The 15,142-nt window shown below is 41.6% G+C and overlaps 2 protein-coding genes across 5 annotated transcripts in view; one reads left to right on the top strand and one right to left on the bottom strand.

Annotated features, from left to right (window-relative positions):
- Nucleotides 1-15,142, bottom strand: part of LOC125763366 (uncharacterized) — a 391,039-nt gene that overhangs the window by 170,226 nt on the left and 205,671 nt on the right. The gene's annotated exons all lie outside the window — the stretch shown is intronic.
- The window catches only part of LOC125763564 (LIM domain transcription factor LMO4), a 168,339-nt gene continuing 158,747 nt past the window's right edge, over nucleotides 5,551-15,142 (top strand). For 2 of the 3 annotated variants that reach the window (XM_049426869.1, XM_049426870.1), the window contains exons 1-2: nucleotides 5,551-6,577; nucleotides 8,136-8,193. The gene's annotated coding sequence lies outside the window, so the exon portion shown is untranslated. The remainder of the gene's footprint in view (nucleotides 6,578-8,135; nucleotides 8,194-15,142) is intronic. The other variant, XM_049426872.1, reaches the window with a different exon arrangement.

The following is a 15,142-nucleotide window of genomic DNA, read 5'->3' as shown; positions in this document are numbered from 1 at the left end:
CCGAGTATAAGCTCCTTACATTTACCATGGAACGCTAGGTGATCGTTAATGGATATAGGAGGGATCCACTAGACTTAGACCCATCACCAATTCATAGCTTAGTATTGTGGTTATGGCTTATATTTTTGGTAGGTTTAAATGTATGATTTGGGACTTTAAAATTTTGGTTTGTATGCAACTGTTAAAAGTTTTACTAAAAAAATTCATAAGCCGCATTTATACACGAGTAAAGTACTTTAAAATTTTTATCTTAAATTGAGTTATCAGTGTGTGAAGAATAGCAAAAACAAAATATAATAATAGTCGTGTTTTTTTTACCGAAAATTCCTCTCTTCACAAAACTAGTAGCATTATATTCACTCAACCGTTCACTCTAAGCTCATGCGACGGAAACGAAAGCAGAAGCTACGCATGCTGCAAAACATCCATCCCAACATGTTGTCCCATCATTATCTCCATCGTACACCAAGTCAAACGAAACGTATTTCGTCCAAACGGACACATACCCACACACCCCGAACCAGACGGTACATAGAGGGATGGTAAAATGGCAGCATGGCTCTTGCGTTGCTTTTACATACTCACAACCTGTTAATCGGCCCTGCCAACACCTATGGTGACAGTATTGGCTCAGGATGCAGTCAAACGGAATTGATCCTCGGTCCGTCTTGTACAGCGTTGTGGGCTGGGGCATCAACAAAAAAAACTGCAAGGGATGCGTGAAAGCAAAGGAAGTGAAAAAAAAAACACTCCAGATTTAGAATGTGCCATACAACGGAGATTTAAGTAGTAGTATTAATGTACAAACAAGGATTTTTACATGGTTGGTCGTACGTCGCATAAACAGTGTGGAAGCTTCTCTTCTCCGTAATCGAAAGAGGAAAGAAAAAAAAACGATCGAATTGATTTTGGGGTGGAAAAAATTGGATTAACTTTCGAACCGGGTGTTTTGGGTGTGTGTGTTTTTTTAATGTTTTCTTTCGTCATCATCACAGCAACGGGCTGAATTCTGTTAGGATTGGGGGCCTGTTTTTCCCACAACATTCGTTGGGATGGTAGACGACATCAATCGGCTCGGTAATCAATCGATCGTAAATGTGACCAATCGTGTGTGGGAAGCAAAATAAAGAAGAGAAAATCACTTTGATAGAACGAAAACATGGTTTATAGTGTTCAGAGTTACACTGTTAAGGCGAAAATAAAATGACAATTTTTTGGATAAAACAATTGCAATTTGAAAGTTCCGGACCTGTTAAAAAATATGATTGATCATAACATCGAATTTATTCCTCCATAGAAGTAACACGAAAACATTAATAATGAATAAAAATAATTTTTGTATAAAAAATTTGCTGCTTCTCTTGTTTCTTTCTTGACATTATTTTGAATCTTTTTATCAAAAGAGTTTATTACTTCTGCATTGAATTTGATTTAAAAAAGCCGATAGCATAGCTTTGGTAGTTTTTATTATTTACAAAGGAATTTAATTTCTTTTTTTTTTAGATTCTAGTTCTATGTTCTTCCAAACAGTATTCTTCTGTTATAAAAAATATATTGTATCTCATTTTCATATTTTTACTCGATTTTAAACTCATGCTTCGTTAGATCTGAAGGAAAAATTAATTGCGAAATATAGCCACATTCCATTGCTAGCACTGTCTTACATTTCCGTGCATTGCTTCGCATTATCAAACGTATGAAGTACAGAACTCGTCCTAGCATTTAGCATTTCGCAAGGGAAAATAGCGTCCCATGCTCAAAAAAGAAAAACAATAAAAAATAAAGCGATCCGGTCTTCGGTCCATTAGTCATTCCGGTCATCGGTAACCGGCGCCACGGCCGGACGAAATTTGGTTGGTTTTGCTTTCGGTGCACCGCCTTTAGAGGGCTTTTGTAACATTTTTTTTAAACCTCATTTTTTTGCTGATGATTCCCATCGCGGTCATGTGTTCGGGGAGCGGTTTAATGTGTATGTGTGTATATTTCTGCACAAACGCCAAAGTACAACGGCCGGGTCGTTGGTCGGTGGCATGCGTTTGCGGTGGGTCCGCCTGACCGCGGGAATGGCCATCAGGATCGGTCTGTTCCGCTTTCCCACCCGTTTCATTGTTTCGATTTGTTTCGGGCACCCTGTTTTCCCACCCTGCTTTCCCTTTAGAATCGTTCACCATGCGTCCCTTTTTCCCGTCGTTCCGCCCTTCCGGTTACGGTGACGGATGGATTTCCATCGCGCACTTGAAAATCCGTACTTCCTCCAACGGGCCTTTGGGGCGGGTGGTGCACGGGTTTTGTCTTATTATTTTTCGGCTGTTGCAGTCCATTTCATCGCCAAACCATTTTGGGCGTACAGTTTTTTTTGGCGCTCAACCATCCGTAGCTATTCGCGCAGTTGAGCCCAAACTACGGTTTGGCAATAGTTTTACTGTGTTTTTTTTTAATGTTTTGTTTTGTGTTCTTGTAGCGGAATGTTTTTATTTTTTGCTTCTCCCATTGGAAAAATACAGTGGCTCCGGTTGGTACAAAATTTTGGCCACGGGATGTGTTTGGGTTACTTTTTAATTCATTTCGCTCTCTGTTGAAGCGTTTCATTTCGATACAAATATGCAACCAGTACCAAAGCATAAAATTCAATCGTAAGCTATTGTCGACATTCGGTCGCTCGAATCGGTCGCTCGGGTTTCGTCATTCATGCAGAAGAAAATCATGGACAATGCCTGACGCGCGAAACGTTCCATGGCTCGTTTATTGCGCTTGGTGTTAAACAATGAGACATTAAGTTGGAAAGAACAGGAAAAAAGATAAGAACACCACAACACTAATGGGGACACTAATAAGACCGTTGATGGCATCGATTAGAAAAATCATCAAAACAACTTTAAAATGAACTGATAAAGAACCTCAAATTGCGGAATATCTAAATTATAACACCTTAAGTCGCTTTATGTCTTCTGTTTTACTATATTCGTTTCCAATTTACGCACTGTTCGGGTAGAAAAAAAAACTAACCAAACACAACATAAAAACAACATAAAAACGTCCCAGCCAGACTGGCCGCCGGATCGGACCCGATGTGCGATTATGTTTCGCGTGTTTCCGCTTCATTCAACAACCCTACATCCTCCCCTACTCCCCACCATCCTGTCCATTGGCTTTGGTTCTTCTAGGACGGTTGACAGGTCAAAATACGGGTTCGAATACCGAACCGACTGAGACCCCCATCACAAGGTGTTTTTTTGGTGGAACAGGGGTATGGCGATTTTTGCGGTAGGAAAAGGTCGTGAATTGGCCGCGGGTATAAATAGCCGAATGCATAAATTGTCTCAATTTTTTCCCCCGGTTCGCGTCACGTAGCGTCCGCGCAGTTTTTGGGCAGAAAATTTGAATTAAATTACCATATAATGAATACAATTACGTACCGGTTCGGTTTTTCTTCGCCTTCGCTTTGTTCTTTGCCCGGTTGCTGGTTTGGTGTGCATTTTGGTTTGCCTCAGAAGTGCCTGCGTGCCGTGTTACTGACTAGTTGCGGGGTTTTTTTTTTGTTTCATTGGTGTTATTTTATTTTGCTATCGTACCGTACGGCCGTGCACTTTTCGTTGCTTCACGTTGGCTACGGTTAAGTATGGAAAAACACCTTTTCACACTTGTTGGTTTATAGTTTCGAATTAGTTTGCCCAATTTGAAGGAGGAATTTGGCAAAACAAAAATTTAAAAAAATAATTGTTTGGAATATTTCCTATAACACTTAAATAAAAAAAAAAAAATTAACCCGCTGTCATTTATGTAACATCATTTAAAAACATTGAAAGTTTCGAACTTTCAACAGACAATACAGGCATTTCCCATGTTTAACATTACGGCAATCAAAACAGTAAAACACATTCATATTCGTAAGTTAACAATAAAACGAACAATTTATAAGCGATCACAAACATGCGCGAGAAATTTTGAAAAGTTGACAGTCTAAAAAAGCCATCACAAAAAAGTCAGCCACATCACCGAAAAACAAATCGGTGTCAAATGGCAGTCTGATTAGCTTCTGTTTTGTTGGTTTTTTCCATTCCCCCCATCCCGTTGAAGTCATTCGTAACAAACAAACAAACTTCATTGGTAATCGTAATGGAGCTTAAAAGTTTGACCAACAATTCGCATGCACATCGCATATGTGAGGGCGTCAAGTGGGGGAGGAAATGGGAGGTGACGTCGAGATTGCACACTGCACAGGGTGAAGAAGTTGGGGGACAAAAATGCTAAAGAAAAACAACAACACAAGCGACCCAGTGAAACACAATCGCCAACCGGAACTCGGGCGCTTCAACCTTTCGACGAATGTCATTTAAACGGTTTTAAACCGGTCCAATATATGCCATGGCGGCGTTGTAAAATCGTAAGTAGGAGGTGGAAAATTTGAATAGTAATTTTTTGGTTGCCTTTTGACATTACGCTCTGCTCCAATCACCTGTCAGCCGGTGTATGTTTTTGAGTTGATTTTGCCATTTTCGGACAGCTGGCGGTGAAGAATCCGAAGATGTGTCACTGTACAAGCTTTTGCTAAACTCTTCTTTTTCGCCAAGCGGAAATAGGTTTATCATGCATAAAAAATTTGCTTGTTGACTGTAAAATGGTTACAGAAATAAAACCCCAATAAACAAGAGAATGAAAAATTGAAAGAAATTTTAGATTAATTTTTTTACTGTCTAGCGTTTATGTTATAGTGCAATATGGAAGAGGTATTTAGAATTTAACATCATATAAATTAATAAATATTTGATACGTTTGTATCGAGATTATAAATTAAATCAGTTCTATTTTTTTTAAATGTTTTAAATATAAAATATTATTTTTACACATTTTTATCATGAAAATATTATTCAATAAAAATTGAAATAAAAAAATAAGAATTTATTAAAACATGTGCTCTACAAACTATGCTAAAACAAAACATTTTGATCTAACGAAAATCAAATATGCACGCTTGAGATGAAGCAAAAACTGACACCGTTCCGAACCGCCTATCGAAATAAAGAACGCTTGCGAATGGGTCATGCTGTAGTTATGCGCTTGGTATACTAGTGCACCGCTTTCCATGGGGAAGCTCACTTTCCTTCGATTCGGTAAACTGTCGGCATCCACCACCAAGGTTTTCCTTCGTGACATCGTGTATATCGAAAGCACATAAATGTTCGTCGTCTTTGCTTCGTGTCGGTTCTGATCGGGATTTTCCGATTTTCCAGAGCGCGATTCCGGACTGCAAAACGTAATTTGAACCGGCACTGTTGAAACAGATGATGCTAGATTTGACGATAGTGAGAGGAATGTGAGTTGCGATGCACTGTGTGCTTCTCACGCGATTGCAACGCAGTGAGAAACATATGGTCTCTCATTTTATGCGCCCCGGGAACTCACTCTCTTAATTTTACTCTCTTCACATCTTGCTCTCTTTTCTCACCACCTCATCGTCTCTCATTCTCACACGTTCGTGCGCTCAGTGAGACGTGAGATGGATCACATCTGTTCATCTCACTATGCCACCGAGTCACTCGCAAAAGGGGAGATCGACGAGCTGCAGCACGCATGTATTTCCCCATCCGAGTGTTCCGAGCATTTGCGGCTCGCACAATCATCATTCCGGTTTTTCTGTTGTTTAAGAAGCACTTTCGTGCGGGATGCAATTGGGATGAGCCCGAAATAAATAGCACACAGACAGACAGAAACGCACCCCGAAAAATGACGCTTTCCTTCCATGCGGAAAGAGATGCACGGCGCAATAATTCGATATCGGACGCACCAACACAGGCGCGAAAGTTTGCCGGGCCTGGGGAAACAAAACGGGACCTACACGAACGACAAACCTAACCAAACCAAGCCCGACGTCATCGGTGTCGAAGTGAAGCAGGTTTTCGCAACAAGCAGACGAAAGCGTAGGTCGGCCGAGCATTCGAACGTCCAGTAGTATCGGTGATACGGCGGATGTGCTCTAACCGGTAACGCTGGAAGTAGTTTAGTAGTCGGCTTTCGCTGGTACCCGCTAGGTAGAACGTTTGCCTGTCCGCAAATATCGTCGCGTCTTCGTTCAAAAAAGGGGTTTTGTCATGTGTGCATTTAGGAAGTTGCATTCGTTACAGTTTTGTGTCATTTAAAGCCACAACGTGGTAATGCAAACGATTCTCGTTAACGCTTAATCGTGGTGCTGCTCTTGCAGCATGAATCATAAAACAGCAGGAATAAAAACTGCAGCCTGATGTTAACAGCTGATGTGTTGAAGGTCAATGGTAAGAGAGCACAGCCCACACTAGATCAAAACACAAGAAACACATGTTTGGCAGATCGCAACTAAGTAACATTTTTGGAGCTGATCGCTAATAAACCAGTTCAACAGTTAAGTGCTAAAGAATGTGCTAAGCGTGTTCAATCGTTCCAAGTTGTCTCGTGCTCAGAAAGGAAGGGCTCTCGTTACTCATTCGAGCAAAATTCAGTGAAAGTGTTTGTGTGTTAATTGTTCGCATCATTATCAAATCGATTTGTGCGTGTAGGTCTGTGTGGTAAGTGTTACTACACGAAAGGAGTGGAATGGCAGCAGGTAAGCCATGTTTACTACTTGCCACTGTCTCCTTGTGTTGGTGGTGCAGTATGATGAAGTGTTTGGAGCGTTCTTATGATGGCTGTCTTAAGCTTCGATTTCGATTTGACATCCTCCTCCCACACAGACACACTTACACACACGCGTGTTTAGTTCCGTGGTCTGATCTCGTCTTTCAAGCATCCTGACGGCTCTTTCAATACCCGGACACCCATCCTCCATATGTGTGGACCGCAGTACGTAAAACGGTGGTTCGGGGCAAACTCTTCGCGTCTTCACGCATTCTCTCCGTCCCCGAGTGCCTTTGTCCCATTTATTCTTCACCTCATCCATCATCGATTCCTCCGCTTTGGACTGACCCATTGCTCGGTCGGGGCCCTCTGGTTACCTTTCCACCCGCAGGGGGGGTTCGTCGCTGTCATACCGGTTGGTTCGTTTGCCTCATTGCAATGGTGGCATTTGACACACACAACTTGTTTCTGGACGGACGGGTCGGTTGGTTCGGTGCGGCACAGTACACGCGAGTCGTTCGTCGCCGGCATCAGCGTTTCTTCGGTGTAGTCAGCCAAAAAGCGAAGGAACGTACCGAACTCCGAAGAAGTAGAGGAAAAAAAACCACACAAAAGAATCTGCACCGCCGCGTATACCCCTTCGCACTCCCAGCAGGCCGGCTCGTCAATCCGGCATCCGCTGCCGTTTATCAACAAGATGAAAAAGTAGAAGAAGAAACAAAAGAAGCGAAAGGAAAAATAATCGAAGTGTTAGGAAAGTGTAGGAAAAAGAGAGAGAGAACACAACATAAGAAGTAAAAAAAATATATATACATAGAATGAAATAAAACACAACTCAGCACGCAAAGAAGTTCTGACTGTCGCTGTTGCTGCTATTTTTTTTTCTCTTCATTCTTTTCTTCAGTTGTTTTCATTTTGCCTGCGTTCTCACCCATTTCCTTCTTGTTCGATCTCGTTGCTGTTGCTGCTCACTGCTGTCCACCGATCAGAAGGTCCATTTTCGTTGCTTCCTTCCCGTTTTTGTTTTGGTATCTCTCTTCGTGTGTCGTGCCGCGTACGGTTGTTTTTGCTGTTGTTCTTGGCCTGTTCTTGGCCGCTGTTGATTTCGTTGTTGGTCGTTGCTGGATGAGGTGTTTTTTTTTTTTCATTCCCGCTTTATTTTATTTTCGGCAGTTTCCTTCACTCCTTGCATTGCTGCTGCTGCACCTACCATACTGCTCTGATCATGATCATCTTTCGGGGCTCTTTTTTTGGTGTCTTCTTGTTCATTGTTTCTTTTCATTGGAAATTCTTCTAAGTTCCTTTGAGTCTTGTTTTTATTGCTCTTATCATCTCCTTCACGTGTTGCTTTGCGTTCGGATTCAGTTTCTTTGTTCGTTTTGCTTTCCTTTCTTTTTTTTTCGTATTTTTTACGGGTTTCTATGTTTGTTCTACTTGTTCCTCTTCTGTCGCGTGAATGTTATTGCGTTTTAGGTTTATAGTTATTAAACATTTTGTGGGCTATTGGTACTTACATTTAAGTAGTACAATTTAATTTCTTCTTGTAGGAACTGGGCGAACACTGGAAAGTATCATATTGTCAATGGTGAATTGTGGTGATTAAAGGTAAGAAGTCTTCTGATGTTATTGTAAAGAATGTTGAAGAAACATTTGTGAAGTAAATACATTGAAAATTGAAATTGAAATTATGATGAAGTTGTGGAAAAACTACGTTGGATTTAGTGTTGTTCTCAATGAATCCATTTTCTTATAAGACTCATGAATGTCCATAGAATCTCTAAGAATTCATGAGTTTATTAAAGATTCATGAATATCTGAAGATCCAACGGAACTGATAGTTGGAGTTAACCAGACTTCCTATTGTGAAGCTTGAGCTAAGACTTGACATACTTGAGGCTATTCTTGACATACTTATCAATTAAATTGATTCACCATTTAACTACTCTGATGTACACTGATTATTGGAACCCATTCGAAGGCTCCTGGTACATATCCAAAAGCTGAGGTATTCGTAAATTCTGGATTCGACTGTTGTGCAGTTGACCCGTCCCGACTGTACCGATCGTAGCACATATTTTTTGTGACCTTCCTCCCAAATGCCCACTCCACCTCATAATTACACAAACTCTAGCTTCCGCGAGACACGATGACATGCCCCTACCGGCATATAAAGAGAGACACTGAGATGAAGCTAGGAAGAAAACAACCACAAACACCGCAAAGCATTCGTCCGACGGCATATCGAGTGTCATGGGAGTGATGGTGGAGAGGTTTTTTTTGTTGTAAAGGGTGTAGGAAGGGGTCGGTAAACACCGACGCATTCCTGTGTTGCGCCATGCCCGTCACGTCTTCACAATCGTTCACCCTCGATTATTTCCCAGCCGGAGCCGCAGACTGATCGTTCGGTTGTGAGGGTTTTTTTTCTCTCGTTTTTTTGTCTCCCACTACACCCTCCCCCAAAAACCACCCCTTTCAACTCAGCCCTTCTTTATGTGGCTGCTTGTGACCGCACGATGAGACGCCGGACCATGGCGTGTGCGTGCCTTTAGCCGGCTTTGGTACCGTTCTGGTACCGCGGGGCCAAACGTTATGCCGGCACGTTTATTCCTGCCAACTGTGCGTATGTGCCGCGATTTTTTTTTTCTTCGAGATTTTCTTTAAGTTTGGTTTGAATTTCGATGTTGTTCTTACGGCTCACTTTTGGGGGAAGTGTCATGCAAAAGATACACGCACACATTAGCATTCAAAAACAGTCGGTAGAAGGGGTTGCCTCGGGTGGCAAGAAAAATGTCCTCTCTTGGGTAGGTAATTCGACCCCAAAAATACACGCGATAAAGCAGAGACGCATAAGCAGACTGTCGGATTGTGGTTTGGGGGACACAGTTTTCAGGTCGCTTTTCAGAAATGTAAGATCCTCCGTGCAATGAAAACGGTTTTGTGACGGCGTTTCTTTTTTCTACCGAACTATGCTACCTTACTGATGCGTCATTTGCGTGTCACGAAGCAAAAGATTTGTGAATTTTCTGTTGAATATATTATTTTATTCGATGCTATGCATTTCTGATTATTCTGCCTTTCTGTCGCGTAGCTATTCGGCAGAGATTTCCCTCGTTGTGCTTCACATGACTTCATGCTATTCACTAGAATACAGGAATACAAGGAATACAGCAAAAATAGTAAACGATAGTCTCATCCCTCTCATTAATCCATTCCACTTCACAAGACCCGATAAGGAATGTAGTGTTTCACCTTAAAAAAAAACTCAACCCTCACCAATCGATAACAACGGGTCACAACGGTCCGCTTGCGACGAGGTGGCGAAAATTGAGAAACAATTGATGGCAGTTTGCGGGTTGATCTGATTATCTTGACAATGCAGCGAAAGTTATCGTGTTGTTGCGCTGCCGCGGGTGCCTGGAGCTTTTTTTCCCCGGCACAGTGCGGAACTCAGTTTAGTTCCAAGCAAAATTGCAGTTTAAGTGGTTTATCGTAGCTGGTGAGATCGTGTAGATTGGACTTTTTTTTGGTGTGTGTGTGTGTATACAAACTCAACAAGGAATAGGAAGCAAGGTTGAAGAGGATGGGAAAAAGGACCTACGGACAAACTTTAGTCAGAATTTAGTTGTCCTTTCGGGCGTTTGAAGGCGGAAGAACATTGGTGCTTTACCGTACCGATCGTTGTCGTTTGTACGATTTCTTTGGTGCAAAGTTGTTGCTATGATTTTGTTTGCTGGAAAGCAACGTGCTTTTGCGAAGGGATTGCGTGGTCTAGGGAAGAATCCATTTGTACACCGTCCACGATCGTTCGCTGTGCTCAACGACATGAAACGTACGTAATAATGGAGGTTGTTTTTTTCTTCTTCAAATCATGTTGTACTCCAGCACCAAAAGCGATGTGATTCGGGTGTGATACGGGAAGGGTTAAACTGAATTAGCGGAATTGATATTTCGGCTTGAGTGTAACGTATAGAGGAAAAGCAATAATGGGTTTGGTTAGTTGAATATTGCTTACACAATCTCAGCAATGGTTTTGCATGAAGAGAGGAATTGCCAGATGCTCTATTGAAGCAATAGTTTTTTTTGATATCATAGTTAAAGATTGATCTTGAAGCTTTATGAAGATACGTCGGAAAAATCAATAGTTATCAGTTCTAATATTAATCTGCCCAACTTTTATCACTCACCAATATATGTAATATGCGGATATAATGCAGATTGGATCTTGGATCTGTTGTCTTCGATGATAAATTCCCATTAAGAGATCATTTTGAAGAAATTATAAGCAAATCCAAAGGGAAATACAATCAATTTGAGAGCTCATGAAGATTTTATATATAAGGAGTTCTCTACACTCTCAAGTTTTTTGTCAAGAATCTTGAGCGGTTGACCAGAATATTTAAACCAATAAATAAACCACTAAAGTAACATCATTTCATGGCAACACAAACGATTCGCAGCTGATAAATCGAAGAAGAAACCCATTGCAAAAAATGCGAAATTTGGCAGTGCAGTGTGTGTTCTCCAATCTGTGCTCCAGATGTGTTGCAGCTTCAACAATAACGCCGCGACGACCACGAGATGATGATTGTTTTGGCGGTGTGTTGTTCGACAGCATTAGAAGCGCCAAAAACCCGTTCGGCTATTGGCCGAGGGCGACGAAATGGTCTATTTTTACGATTATGACTTCCATTCGCGTTTTGGGAAATGGGGCCAATGCATACTCTTTCTTCCTGCTGCGCCCGATGGCCACTGTCTGACAGGTCCACACCAATGCATCCGACGGGGCCAATTTTATGACCGTTTTTTTTCCTTTTTGTTTTTCTTCTCTTCCTTCCCACGAACGGGAACACATGGTATGCTTTGTGGTTACGTTGAGAATTGTGCAGTAAAGTTGAATTTTATAGCACAAAAAGTAACATAAAAAAATTCGGAAATCACTCTCCTGGTGACATTTTAGTGGTCGGAATCGCTAGATTCCACCCAACCCTCTACCCGGAGGTAAACAAAAATCTATCATCACGCATCGATGACCTGGTGCCGGACTGGTCTGGGGGCAGGAACACGGAGGACACACAGTTGCGGCTGGACAATAATAAATCTTGCCGGGCAAACGCAAAAGATGCATATCCACTCGCACCTAACTGTCCGCCCCAATAATAAGCGCAAATAATAACTGACTCCCTTACCGCCGTGCTCTTCGTCGTGCGCGGGAGACGATTATGGACGCTTGCCTTATTTATAGAAATATTGGTGCTTCTCTTTCTACCCCGTAACGTACATATATCTACTAGCTGACGGTGGACGATACACCCCGACGGTCACCTTCGCGTTCCCCGCGATCGGTTGCGATTTTTTTGAAGGGAATCGCCATTTTTCATCCTAAATATAGTGGTCGGTAAATCGGTCCAACATCTTGTCGGTATCGTCTGTAGCTTCGGGGAGGGAATGGTTGACATGGTGCTGGTCAGTTCCGTTCGCGATGAAGTCTTATTTTTATCTCGCCAGATCATCACCGTGCGGCGGGGTGTGTGTTGCAACTGTGTGCGAGTGCTTCTACTCGCCTTACATCCGTAGCCAAGATGAATCGAAGTTTGGGACCCTAGTTAATCAACGTCTTAACGGGTGGATATCTTCGCGGCCTGATGGTGTGTCTCGAACACGTTCGAATATGTCCACCCACCGCGCGTTGACTTTGGTTTTAGTCACGGGTTGAGAAATATCTCCTGAGTGGCCGGTGTCTTCATTGCCGTCTCCAACCACAAATCATTCTGAACCAGTTCCAGCTGCATGTGGATGAGGGATGCATGTGCCGGTGGAAAACTATATTTACGAGCAGAGGAAATTGTGTGAGAAGTGTGTTTTGGCTAGCGTGACATACTGACATCCGGCAACGAGCAGGTTGCTTTATTTGAGTACCATAAATTTGATGGAGTTCTGGATCAGCTGTTGATAATTTAGTGTCGCTTATTTAAACTTGGCTTACTTTTTTTAGCGAAACGCGATGAAGTAAATTATTTTGGCTTTTATTTCTTTGTGTTTTTCAATTTTCTTGTTGGTTGTCTCGGACCAGATGGAATTGAACCTCCCACTAAAAATGTAGAAGACTTCATTCATTATTGTTACTAAAATGTTCCTAAAAATAATAACCAACTCCCTGGTCAGCAGGAGCAAGTGTACCAAACCAGCACAACAAAAAATGTTGCCGTACAAATATTTGCGACTGTCACACATGAGGCACAATGCCAAACGAAGCGACCCGATGATGCAGCATTTACTGCAGGAGAAATGCAGGATGCAAAAGAACAATTTGTCCATAAATTATGTAGCGATTTGAAAAGAAAAATTTCGCTCTTTTCCGTGGACAGGTTTGACTCTCACTGTGTGTAGTGATGAACAATTGGCTACAATCAATCATGCGTATCATGAGCGGAAGTTCCGGTTGGGTGCAGTATTCATCAATTTTAAGCACTACTTTGGGGTAGAAATGAATGGTGAGGTGTTTGGAATCGTTCACCTGTGATGTGATGCTGCAGAAGAAACATAACAAAAGGTACGGAAGAAAACTACAATTTTTTGGTTTGAATTAGCTAATTTAAATTGTCAAATCTATTTTCTCTTTACCTTTAATTTCATGTCTTTTATGCAAGAAATATTTGTGAATATTCAACTTATATCTAACGCCAAACAAATCACGATCTCTAAAACCACTTATCACTACCGCAAAGATCAATCGCGAAATTTGTGGTTCGAAGAGGGTGTCTAAATGTTGTCACAATCCCATTTGCTAAAGGATGGCTCCCAATCAAATGATGAGTGATTCAACTAAAGGTCATCCATACAAACCATCCCAAAAACATCCCGAGTTACCCTTTTTCCACTATCGGTGAATTATTGAGCGGCACCATTAAGTACCACCGCGGTGGATGGTTTGTGATTTGGCTGTCCCCAAAAGGTAGCAGGTACCAACCAGCTCGACAAAACGGCCGGCAGATCGTGGCAGGGGTCTCTGCTTGCGTGCCTGCACGTTAGCAACAAACTTCGGTCCGTACCTTCCGCCCCGGAAGCGAAACGGCTCGAGCAAATAGACAAACATCTGCTAATTGTGTACGCAAAGCAACCGTCCGACTAAACACTATAATTACGATAATTATTGCTCATCGTTCGTCCATTTGCCATGGACGTGCCTTCACGCGTCGCAACGATCCCGGCGTTCACGATAGAGCGTTCGCGATTGCGCGCGGGGTTTTTGTAAGTGATGACGGTGTACGAAAGGTACACACCTCATCTCGGTACTGTTTTGTGTGTCTAGTTTTGTCTGCAAGGTTTCTTCGAGTATGCTTTTTATGTGATAAAAAAAGTTGCAGCATAGAAATTGTCCATCTAATCACATTCAGTTGAAGGTTTAATGTCACATTCGTACACCAAAGTCAAGTTTACACTTTAAATGATTCCATGTCCGACATATTCCCCTTGATTGTTTGATTTATTATGCTTAAATCGTATTTATGAGATTTATTTTTTTGTGAATAAAATAATGAAAACAAAAGGTGAGGTGAGAAAATTTTTACCTCAATGTGTATTTTTTAAAGCTAAATAAATGCAAAAGTAAATAAACAATAATGATAAACAAATAAAGCATAATTGATGTGTTTTTGTTTTTCGAAATGAAATTAAAAAAAACAACGAAAATTCCCATATTTATCCCTCCTCTTCACTACCGCACATCAGCTGTGGGTAAAGAGATTTGTGTTTGCATATTTAATTCAAACGTAAGCGATCGTTCATTTTTATGACCCTTCAGTGATAAAGTGCCCGTGGAGCAGCGGTTTTTATGGTTCCGTCTGCTGCACGCTAATCTTTCAGTTTCGTCTACCGCGGAAACGCTTACACAATCATGATTTCCAATCAAACTTAATACCAACCGGTGACCTACGAAACCATCGGAACGGGAGCTAATCTTAAACCCCTCACCCTTGAAGAAAGATAACGCAAGAAAGCGTTGAACAACAGCAAAACAGAATCAACTAAACTAAACTAATCTTAAGATAATGCCGACAAAGGTTACTGCTACACGTTATCTAATTTAAATGAAAAAATAATATTAAACTAAATAGTTAATTGCATATGTATGCCTAAGTAAGCGCTAGAAACATGTAAACATAAAGTAACAAAGTTTCATAACGGATGATTTTTTTTCTGTTGGCATATTTTTAATTGCTGCTTCAAGTCATGCGATTTATCAATTTTGTTGCCTGCGTGCTTTTTATTTTCGTGGTGACAGAAACGGCGCCCGTTAATGTTCCATCCGTTGAGTAAATAAATACGGAAATGAATGCTCCATTTGCACCTTGTCTTCTTGTTGGGTGGCGATTTGCGGGAACAGCAAAAGGGCGACATAGTACTCCACCCCCCTTAGACCACCATCCCACCCTTCCCCATACAATCAGGGCTGGCTTTATGCTGGCTTGGTAAGTTAGTGTTTTATCCTTAGCTTTGCTTGAGACCGCGTGCGGAATGTACCATGCGACCAATGCCACCCGTTATCACCCAATGG

This window comes from Anopheles funestus, chromosome 2RL (genome assembly GCF_943734845.2).
Source record: "Anopheles funestus chromosome 2RL, idAnoFuneDA-416_04, whole genome shotgun sequence".
In the NCBI taxonomy this organism is placed as follows: Eukaryota; Metazoa; Arthropoda; class Insecta; order Diptera; family Culicidae; genus Anopheles; species Anopheles funestus.
The sequence above is the reverse complement of the archived record's forward strand: the minus strand, read 5'-3'. Positions and strand labels throughout refer to the sequence as shown.